General features: G+C 37.3%; 1 long non-coding RNA gene across 1 annotated transcript; it reads right to left on the reverse strand.

Moving 5' to 3' along the window:
- Positions 1 to 3,451: 3,451 nt before the first annotated feature.
- LOC148148799 (uncharacterized) lies at positions 3,452 to 10,972 on the reverse strand. Its single transcript, XR_015758661.1, has 2 exons — positions 5,450 to 10,972; positions 3,452 to 4,196 (listed from the first exon to the last, which is right to left on the reverse strand). It is a non-coding gene; the product is annotated as an uncharacterized LOC148148799 (long non-coding RNA).
- Positions 10,973 to 11,772: the final 800 nt, after the last annotated feature.

Here is an 11,772-nt window from a genome sequence, read left to right on the forward strand (position 1 = left end):
CCTATCCAGATGCCTTTTAAATGCTGTAATTGTACCAGCCTCCACCACTTCCTCTGGCAGCTCATTCCACACACCATCTGCGTGAAAAAGTTACCCTTAAGGTGCCTTCTATATAGTCAGATGTACAGCATGGAAACAGACCCTTCGGTCCAACCCGTCCATGCCGACCAGATATCCCAACCCAATCTAGTCCCACCTGCCAGCACCTGGCCCATATCCCTCCAAACCCTTCCTATTCATATACCCATCCAAACGCCTCTTAAATGTTGCAATTGTACCAGCCTCCACCACATCCTCTGGCAGCTCATTCCATACACGTACCACCCTCTGCGTGAAAACGTTGTCCCTTAGGTCTCTTTAATCTCTTTCCCCTCTCACCCTAAACCTATGCCCTCTAGTTCTGGACTCCCCGACACAGGGAAAAGACTTTGTCCATTTATCCTATCCATGTCCCTCATAATTTTGTAAACTTCTATAAGGTCACCCTTCAGCCTCCGACACTCCAGGGAAAACAGCCCCAGCCTGTTCAGCCTCTCCCTGTAGCTCAGATCCTCCAGCCCTGGTAACATCCTTGTAAATCTTTTCTGAACCCTTTCAAGTTTCACAACATCTTTCCGATAGGAAGGAGACCAGAATTGCACGCAGTATTCCAACAGTGGCCTAACTAATGTCCTGTACAGTCGCAACATGACCTCCCAACTCCTGTACTCCATACTCTAATCAATAAACGAAAGCATACCAAACGCCTTCTTCACTATCCTACCTACCTGCAACTCCACTTTCAAGGAGCTATGAACCTGCACTCCAAGGTCTCTTTGTTCAGCAAAACTCCCTAGGACCTTACCATTAAGTGTATAAGTCCTGCTAAGATTTGCTTTCCCAAAATGCAGCACCTCGCATTTATCTGAATTAAGCTCCATCTGCCACTTCTCAGCCCATTGGCCCATCTGGTCAAGATCCTGTTGTAATCTGAAGTAACCCTCCTCGCTATCAACTACACCTCCAATTTTGGTGTCATCTGCAAACTTACTAACTGTACCTCTTACGCTCGCATCCAAATCATTTATGTAAATGACAAAAAGTCGAGGGCCCAGCACCGATCCTTGTGGCACTCCACTGGTCACAACTCTCCACCACCACCCTTTGTCTTCTATCTTTGAGCCAGTTCTGTATCCAAATGGCTAGTTCTCCCTGTATTCCATGAGATCTAACCTTGCTAATCAGTCTCCCATGGGGAACCTTGTCAAACATCTTACTGAAGTCCATATAGATCACATCTACTGCTCTGCCCTCAATCTTCTTTGTTACTTCTTCAAAAAACTCAATCTTTCCCCTTTCACAATAAACCCATGCCCTCTAGCTTTGGACTCCCCTTAGCCCAGGGAAAAGACTTGTCTATTCACCTTATCCATGCCCTTGATGATTTTATAATCTCTATAAAAGGTCACCTCTCAGCCTCCAACACTCCAAGGAAAATAGCTCCAGCCTATTTATCTTCTCCCGAAATCGATCAAACCCTCCAATCTTGGCAACATCCTTGAAAATCTTTTCTGGACCCTTTCAACTTTCACAAAATCCTTCCTCTAGCAGAATTGCATGCAGCATTCAAACGTGGCCTAACTAATGTTCTGTACAGCAGCAACATGACTTCCCAACTCCTAAACTCATCTTCCATGTCAGGTCATCATAGTCCTCAACTCCCCAATATTTCCGCCCCCCAAAAAAACACCCGCCCCACTACAAATGCTTTCAGTGAGCTAACTCCATAACATTCTGGAGTAGAGAATTCTGCATATGCAATACCCTCTAGGAGAAATCCCTTCTTCATTCCAGAATAAGGCTTCGCTCATTATATCCATGTACCTTAAATCAAGAATCTCCCATCTTTGGAAGTATCTTCAACATCTACCCTATCAAGCCCCCTCAAAATCTTGTATTTCTCAATATGATCACTCATCCTTCTAAGCTCTATCATACTGGAACCATTAGTCCAACAAATCTCAAATTACAGTGATCTGTAAATTTCACACCTACATGGGAAACATAATTCATACCAATGCAAATGACTGAATGAACAACATAATTAGGAGACCATTTTTACAATTCTGTATCAATTAGACCCAGCCAATTAAATAAGCTATATTTAAGCTTACTTTGCCAAAACTTCCATTTTGTGCAGCTTTGATTCTAACTCATTACTTGGACATAATTCTAAGAATTTCTAAAGATTGCAATATTGTTAGTAAGTATAGAAAGGTCATTTATTCAAAGGGTTTGATTGCCGTGCGCTTTGGTTTTAAATTGGCATTAACAAAATAAACATATTGCCAATAGTAATACTTGATAGTACAGAACTTAGTGCTTGGGGAAAAAAATACGGAGTAATAATCAGTACAAGACAGAAGTCAGTCAAATTTCAAAGAGCAATAATTCATACCTTTTGTCATGCAGCAAAAATTGATGCTCCCTTTGAAATTTGGCATTCTTGCATCCATGCTGATAAGTGCAGGACGAAAAGCTTTACATGCACGTTGTTCTTTTTCAGCAATCTTGCAATAATTAGCAATGGTGAAAATCACTACGGTTGTTACATAAGAATGATGATAATTCAAACTAAGATACTACAGATGCTGGACATCTGAAATACAAACTACTACCCCCACAAATGTTCACCACATGTATTATCCACTAGTGTATTCAATATGACTGCTCCTCCCTCCTTTGCCTCACAAATATCAAACAGAAGATTCAGAAGCTTGAACACACGTATCTACAAGTTCAGAACAGCTTTTTCCCTGTCTTTATTAGACTGATGAATAGACTCTAACTTCAAATAGTGTTGATCTTGCTTCTTGCACCTGCTGTGCAGTGTAACCTGTATGCCTCACTCTACCTAAACATCCTATGATCTGTATGTGCTTGCTTACTATGATCTGCCTATACTGCTCACAAAAAAAGCTTTTTACTGTACCTAGGTACACGTGACAACAATAAATCAAATTAAATTAAGGAATTTACTTTGTAAAGGCAGTCAGGAAGCAAAAAAAAAAAGTCAGCCATAGACAAGACAATGAATCAGTAACTAAAGTTTTTAAAGCTTAACTAAATTAAAAGTTTAAATATTAGTATTAGTGGGACTAGGTCACTCGCCTTGAAGTAAACTCTAACAAGAATTCACAAAAAAGTGAACAGTTTAAAATCGACCAAAATCACCTCAAAAAGATAAAAACATTTCACAGTGCTCTGATATCACCATTTGATTAGACTTTCTTCATAATGAGGTTTTGAACCATCATGAACCATGTATATAGGTAAGATACTCTTTGGAAATGGATTATTACAACAGATGGGAGTGCCAGACATTATTTGAGTGTGAAGCGAGTGGACAGTAGTCATCTTACATAACACAAATTGCTGCAAGACAATGGAAGCACACATGAAATAAACTAAGTACAATAATTATATTTATATACACATAATTTACAGTTAAAGATACATTAATTTAATTGCAAAGAAATACATGGCAAATGAAATAAAGGAATCATAAATTAACAGTCAATATTGAAAATGTGTAGAACAATTTTCTAAAACAGTTATTATAAATGATGAATATAAATTTTTTTTGCATTTAGTTTAACATTTCATTCAGACAGTGAGACATAATTTTACCAACTGAACCAAAAAGGCAAACCTGAGGTAAAAGGCTTTTGAAGTCACACTGAATGATAAAGGGAATTGGTAAATTCCCCTTTAGTGCGTGTGGAGCACAACAAATGAACCAAACTTTTGGGACAGATGCCTTTTGATATCTAGATGATCAAACTTGCCATGCTCTGCAATAGATGAGTTTTGATTTCCTGACACTACCCCTTTAAACAGATCGACAGATGCTCCCACGGAATACAATAGGGTAAGAATAATATTTGTAATCCATAATTTGGAAACTGTGCTAAAATAGCAAGAGTTTTTGAAACAGTGACCATTGATGAATAGCAATAAGACAAGACATATGTAGGGCTACCAAATGATCAAGATTCAGCTTTATTAACTAACGATAGCTTCAAGTGACTGCATGTCAGCTACTGCACAAACTGAAAGAAATAGCAAATGTGCATTATTCGCTTACTCTTCCCCCATTTTATTCTGGATTAGATCCTGCTAAGAAACTATCAGCAACAATTTGTACAAACAGACCCCTTCCAATTGGTACAGAACACAAGATTCAATTTTACTTGTTTTATTTGTAAATAGAATTCAGGAGCTATCTTCTTGTCTTAGGATTAAAATTATGTTGTTTAATATTTGCCTCTGATCAAAAATATAACTTCACGCCAGATTCAAAGAAAGTTCAAGTAGCAGCAATATGGATGGCACATCAATTTATGAACTAGATAGAAATGTTAGGAATTAGGTGCTCTTCAGGTATCACTTAAAGACCATGAGCTGCTCTCATAGCACTTCATAAAACCTGAAGCAATAGCAATTTCAAATCAAGTTTACATCCTACATTGATCCAAAGCCAATACCTTTCCTCTCAAAATCTTAACGAGCCTAGGATATCTCATCATAAGAAATAGAGATGAAATAAAGTGCAATAAATAGTCATAGTCATTCCAAACATCACAATATTCCAATAAACTTTGCATGGATCTAAATATTAACAAATTTGATATCAAATCATCCAGGCTTTTTTTTTAAAATTGGAACACCAATGGGAAAATCTTGGATAAATTCTCACTCATTTTCTTGAAATGCACTATTACTTTGAGGAACTTTAAACTTATGCTTGCCAAATAAAAGTTTTTTTTCCCACAAGATGGTAGAATATTTATTACTGTTAATTCTTGGCCTACAACTGGTTTACTTCAAATCAGTTTTGCTTTCCTCCTTATATAAATCTTAAGAATACCAACCTCACCTCATGTACTCCACCCCCCCCCCCCCCCCCCCCCCCCCACACACACCAAAAAAAACTAATTTGCCAACTAATTGCACATTAAGTGTTCACCTCCACGTTTGAATAATTGACTTTAAAAAGTTAAAGGCCCAAAATTCATTAAGAGTATGGTCCTCATTGTTCGGGTTCTGGAACAATAAAACATGTATAACAGTGGTTCTATGGCATGGAACAAAAAAAACTTGGTGCAGTATGACTTCCAATTATAGTTTTTTCATAATACTTGCAAAAAAGAAATATAACTGGGGGCAAACAAAGTGAATTAGGAAGAGGAATAACCATTTATTGGAAACATGTTTTCTTTGAGGGTGAGAAAAAGATTTACAAGAATGTTGCCATGACTGGAAGATTTGAGTTATAGGGAGAGGCTGGAACATTTCCCCTAGAATGTCAGAGGTTAAGGGGTGACCATATAGAAATTTATAAAATCATGATGGGCATGGATAGTGTGAATAGCCAAGGTCCTTTTCCTGGGATGGATGAGTCCAAAACTAGATGGCATAGGTTTAATGCGAGGTGGACAAGATTTAAAAGGGACTTAAGGGGCAATCAATTTACATAGAGGGTGGTGCGTGCCTGAAACGGGCTGCCAGAGGAAGTGGTGGTGGCTGGTACAATTACAACATTTAAAAAGGCATTTGGATGGGTACATGATTAGGAAGGGTTTAAGCCAAATGCTGTCAAATGAGTCTAGGGTCAGATTGGGATGTCTGGTCAGCACAGCCAAGTTGGACTGAATGGTCTGCTTTTATTTCATCCATCGAAGCAGATTTAGTTTTGAAAAAAAATATTTTTCCTTAACAGAAAGGTTTGCTAGATTGTTCTTTCAGCATAGAATGAGAAGCTGTACTTCAAAAGGAAGTCTCAATCAGGATTGTGCTTCCATTGGCCTCTGCCACTAAGTTTACATGACAGCAATGGACAAGGAAAAGATCAGATTAAGCCAAAATCCCCTCCCTCCTTCAATATCAATTAGGGCTCACTAATGATACTTATATGAAGAACAGCCATACAGATAAGCTGTTGGAAAGCTGCCAGCTGTTCTAAAATTGTACTTCAATGAGAATCAATCGGGAGATACAAAAAAACACAGGTAACAGAGGATGTGTGTTCCAATTTTAAATCACCTCTCATATGTGCTTTGAAAACACTCGACAATAGTCTTAGCTGCGGACGACTTAGGAAAATGCTGCTTTTGAAAATTCTCTAGAGAGATACAAGGACCACATTTTCTTCCCCAGATATTTAAAATTTGCTACTTAGATTCATTTAACATATTTCAATCAATCATTCTCAAGAAAAAAAAAATCAGGTCCAATTTTGTTCAGAAAATCAGAACAATAGGGATGGTGATTTCTAATGGTCAGCACAGGACTTTGAGCATTACCCAAAGGTCACTAAATTGTCAAAATAAATACTCCATAAAGAAACAACTTGGATTTATGAAACACTGTTTATGGCCAAAAAAGTCCAATGAGCATATCATAAGCTTTCTGAAACAGCTATGTTTCAATTACAAGATACCCCATAATAGTACATAGATTTAGAAATAAACATTGACCTGGAGAGATCTTCCTTGCTCTTTTCAAAATTGCATGAGATCATTCACATCCAACTTGAACAGGTTCAAATCTGAACATATCTCATCTCAACAATGTCATTTCAAAGGATGCAATTCTCCCGCAGTACTGCCAAGACTGATAACAGTACCTGGTGGCGGTAAAAAAAATGCATGTTGTCTAGTATGATTTAGAAATGAAGAATGAGCTTTTAGCATCCTGTATACTCTGACTTCAGGCATTGCCTTTTCTTCTGAACAGTACCTGACATGTAATCTAACTCCTAACCAAACGTCCACGCCCAACCATATTCTCTGCAATGAATCCACAGATCATCAGGAAGATCGCCTGAGCCTTGCTCATCCAAATTCATTAATCAGGATCTAAAAGGAAGCATTTGTCTGAGATATTGCGCTGTGCAGATAAAGGGTAACCTCACAGTTCAAATTATGCTTCCTTATAGCTTCTCCAGGCATTCTAAGAGGAGGTGCTCCTCCTTACTAACAGCACAAAGGGACCCACTCATCTCAAAGCTTGTAGGTGGTTAGCAGCTGTGGTATCCATAGGTCTGTTTGGATCCAATAGAGGAAAATGGCCAATGATGTCTTTGCACCACCGGATTGAAGAGGGTTGTGGTGGGTTGGTGGGAGGAGAGAAGAACAAATGAGAAAGCTCAGAAAATATGCATTATGAGGCACATGTTCACTGGGATGAGAAGGTGCAGACTTTGCTTTTAATATTGTAAACATAAAGGGGGAAACAAATTATCCCATGCATTTCACACTGGATTTTAAAAGTAATATTGCTAAAATTCCTGTTCATAATAGGCAACAACATTGACATTACCTCCCTGCCACCTTCCATTCTATGCAGCCTCCCTCTTCCATACTGCTGGTATTTCAGGCTTTCTGCCATACTATTCATTCCCAGCTATGTTCACTGATCCCTTGGCTGGCATTAAATTCCACCTTGAAGAATTTTGTTGAAGACTACAATAGGCTTTACAAACCAACTGCACATGATCTCCAATTAATCTGGATTACACTTCCTGATATTACTTACTACCAACACCCTCATCTACAGTTTTGCACACCTTAAGGGAACATCCAAAAGCCTTTATCTAATATGATAGTAGACAACGATTTTCCAAAGCACTTCATCGACTGAATTGAAAAGCACTACATGAATCAGGTCCTTTCATTCATTAATACACATTTAGAACTTCATAAAGAAAACATTCGACAGACTCAAGATGTCTTTGAGTGTATTACTTAGAACACAGTGCACATCATGCCACAATTTTAATTCTAACTACAGATAATAACACAATCCTGATTTTTAAAATGATCTGAAAAATAATCAGATATACAAGATGCTATCTGCCAATATTCCCAACTGAAGACTTCTGGAAAATTTCAGTTTATCTTTCAGAGAACTATCAAAGGTAAGACTACAAAGAATTAGTCAATGACAAAAATTTAATACATAAAAAAACCAAAAACACCTCTTGAAGTTTGAACACTGTTCTTGCTACATTTCAAATAAACACTTTCTCTAGAAAACATTCACTTTATTTACACATTATAGCAGCAATGAATACCAGTAACATCTTTTAAACAATTTAAGTTATAATGTAACTTACCAGAATAACGAGTGACAAAAACAGAACAGAAATGCAATGCATTGTCCAATTTGTTAAAACTTCCCCCATCTCCTCCCCACCTCACAGCACTCAAACCAGCAAAGAATATGTATCTACAGTGGTGAGAAGAGTCAATAGGCAACTGCAATGAGTGATCTAGAAAGGGATCATGAAAGCCACAAAACATCCTATTTTCAGACATGTAAAGCTGTGAAAACTAATTAAAATTAACAGAGAAACTATCTAGGGAGGTGATAAATACAATTTGCATATTTCATTACTCTGATCTCCAGATACCATAGACAGGTATGCAAAAAAAGGCTATTAAATAAATCTGCATTTACTTTGCATGAGATTATGCAAACAAAATGCAGCAAGTGTTGAATTATATGGAGGGTTGTATACAGATTGTAAATCTTTTCACTGTAGCAAAAGCGAATACAGGGTGCTGTATGACTACCAACTAATCTGAAGGAATAGGGTCAATCTCTGCCAATGACTGGTCTTTTGTTCCTCATTTTCTTGGACCACACGAAAACACAGTGAAAGTGGAGTGGCTCTACATTTGCAGTCTGAAGTCTACTGTATCAGTGTTTTGAAAACATTGTTCGAATATAATGAAGTGAAAAAATAATGCCAACTGCTCCTCTGGGGCACTCCATCAACAATTCTGAGGGGGGTGTCCTACCTGGGATTTCTGCTGATGCCTTACAACATTGACTGACCTGCTGTGTATTTTTATTCACATTTCCAGCAGTTTTGAAATTTATCTTTATCTTTATTTCTTCCTTATTGATGTCTTTTTTATATATAAAAATATTCTGATTAGATAAACCCAATGTTTATAAAACATACATTCCAAAAGTAAGCTTTCATAAAAACATACGCTAAAAGTCGTTGCTCCCTTTAAAAGGAGATTTTAAAATTAACCAAAAGAACAAAAAATATCAACAATGCGCATTATGAGATGATTTAATATTTCCAGTCAAACTTTTGACAGGGACAAATCCTTCATTAGATTTAGTAAAACTCAATGGAGCCCTTTTCAGCATAGCTGACATAGTCTTTAAATTCAATGTTAAAATAGTTTAAATCTGTGTGGGATAAAATATTTTAAATTCTCACTTTACAACAGGTGTCTGAATGTATTTAGTATAATGTTGATCTCTTAAACTCAAAGCCAGTGCATTTCCCTCAAATAATTTTGTCTGATTACGCAAGAAAAGAGTCAATCCATAAAAACAAAATCTTAAAGACAGTTCAGTACCACTGGAACAATAAATTAGAGAGGAGGCAAAACTAACCATTTATTTCTATCAAGTTTCAAATTGAAAGTATTGACAACTTCAGATGACTTCAAGCTTCTCATTTGGCAATACACAAATCTGATGAAAAATAGTTAAATACGAAAACATATGAAGACCTCAAAAGTGCAGTCCATCTCTTTCCTACTGCATTGCTGCCCCCAGATTGACACCTTCTTCCTCCCCTATTTCAATGAACTTCAAAGCCAGTGTTTTGTAATTCCAAAAAGGCTGCCAAGCACGTTGTAAAATAGAATTAGCTGCTTTACCTAAAGTATTCTTTTTACTAGAATTAAATGAGTTAAAGAGCAAACGGGAGTTGACTGTAAACTTCTGCACATATTGACAGTCAGAATTTTCTATTTATTTCATGGGTGAACAGGAGTGTCCCTCCAGCTTTCACCCTCAGTTTCACTCTAAACAATTTCTACACTGCTGTACTTTGCAACAGGAATTGAAACACTATTTCCAACCAGAACGTTCCTTTCTCAGAGCAGAATGTAGAAGATCTTGTGTTGCACTTTGTGAAAATTGGGAAGAGACTGCCAGCAAGGCCTGAAGATGGAAAAACTAACTAAAACCAGGAGAGATATGCAATAGAGATAAACTGGCCTTAAAATAGAAAGAGACCATATGAAAGATATGGTCTTAAAATCTGGCATGAGAAAAATGCTGGAATCTATTATTAAAGAGATCTTTAATCAAGCATGAATTGCCCTTTCACAAAACCATGTTGGCTCTGCCAGACTGCACTGAGTTTTGTTTTAAATAGTTTTTTTTTTAAATATTAGAGTTGTTTGAAGAAGAAACAAGTGAAATGGATAAAGGAATACTTGTGGATCTGGTGTACTTGATTTCCAGAAGACATATGAAAGGGTGCCACAAAGGTTACAATGCTAAATAAGAACTTATGATGTAGGGGATAATATAGCATGGATAGTGAACTGTTTAGCTAAAAGGAAACAAAAAAAGTAAGCAGAAAATGAATAGTTTTTTTGGTTAGCAAGATTTGGAATTTACAGGGATCAGTGCAGCCCTCTCAACTATGTAAAAAGCGAAAAAGATGATTTGGATAAAGGAACTGAAGTATGGTTGCTGAATTTGCTGATGATAGATAAGAATTCCAAACTATGAAGAGGACACAAGAATCCTGCAAATGGATACAGATTGGTTAAACAATTAGCAAATAAAAAGCAACTACTGAGGGAATAATATGGGAAAATGTGAACATGACGACATTAGCAGGATGAATAGAAAAAATATTTAAATACACAGATTGGATACACTAAATCATGAATGGAAATTGATCACAAAAACATGAAATGTTATCTACTCGAACGAAATATTAAAAAAGTTAGGAATTTGTACTTCAGTCATACATGATGTTGGTAAGACCACACCTGGAATACAGTGTATGATTTTGGTCCCCTTGTTTATGGAAGGGCATAAATGCCTTAAAAGACAGCACTTGACTGACTTCTGGCAAGAAAGAGTTGTCTTATGAGTAATAGCTGGAGAGGTTGGCCCTGTACGCAGAGGATTTGAGGGGGAGAGGTGGTCATATTGAAGAATTTAAGATCTTACAGCAACTTAACAGGGTGGATACTGAAAAACCATTTATCCTATGAGAATGACCAGAGAATGGAGGTTTCCTATCAAGACAGTGAGGGGGAAAAAAAGAGAACTGAGGGTTACAAGTCTCTGGGATTTTCCTTCCCACAGGAAGGTCACTGCATATTTTTAGTGTAGAGGTGGTTAATTTCTGACTCCCTTATTTGTCAAGAGTCTGTCAGGGATCACCCCAGTCCAACACCGGCATCTCCAAATCCTGTCAGGGATAGGTAGGGACGTGGAGCTGAAGTCACAGTCAAATCATTCATGATTTTATCAAACCTTAGAACAGCCTTGGTCAGCTGAATAGTCTACTCCTGCTCCAAATTTGTCCATTTATAGGTTTAGATGTTTGATCCACAAAAGGAAAGAATGGGAAAACCTCTGAAATGAGGTCAGCAAGGAGGCATGGGAGATTTTAAGTTTGAGGATCTTGTGCACCCCTGAACGGTGATGATATTCGACGGTGGTGATGTGGAACAGCTAAGAGGAAAAGAGGATAACTTTATGAATGGGAAAGGACATGATCAGGTGGGATGAAGGATGCACAATCATGGCTGGGAGAAAATAAAAGGTTATTCAAGGTAGCTTTTAGGGAGATAACTTGAGTGGGCAATTAAAAATAAGAATGTTGCTGTCATTTTTCGTTAAAACAGAAAAACAAAACAAATTTAAATTGATCAGATTTCAGTACTTGAA

Source organism: Chiloscyllium plagiosum, unplaced genomic scaffold, assembly GCF_037043375.1.
Source record: "Chiloscyllium plagiosum isolate Xiang-an unplaced genomic scaffold, Cpla_swu_hap1 HiC_scaffold_11, whole genome shotgun sequence".
Lineage (NCBI taxonomy): Eukaryota > Metazoa > Chordata > Chondrichthyes > Orectolobiformes > Hemiscylliidae > Chiloscyllium > Chiloscyllium plagiosum.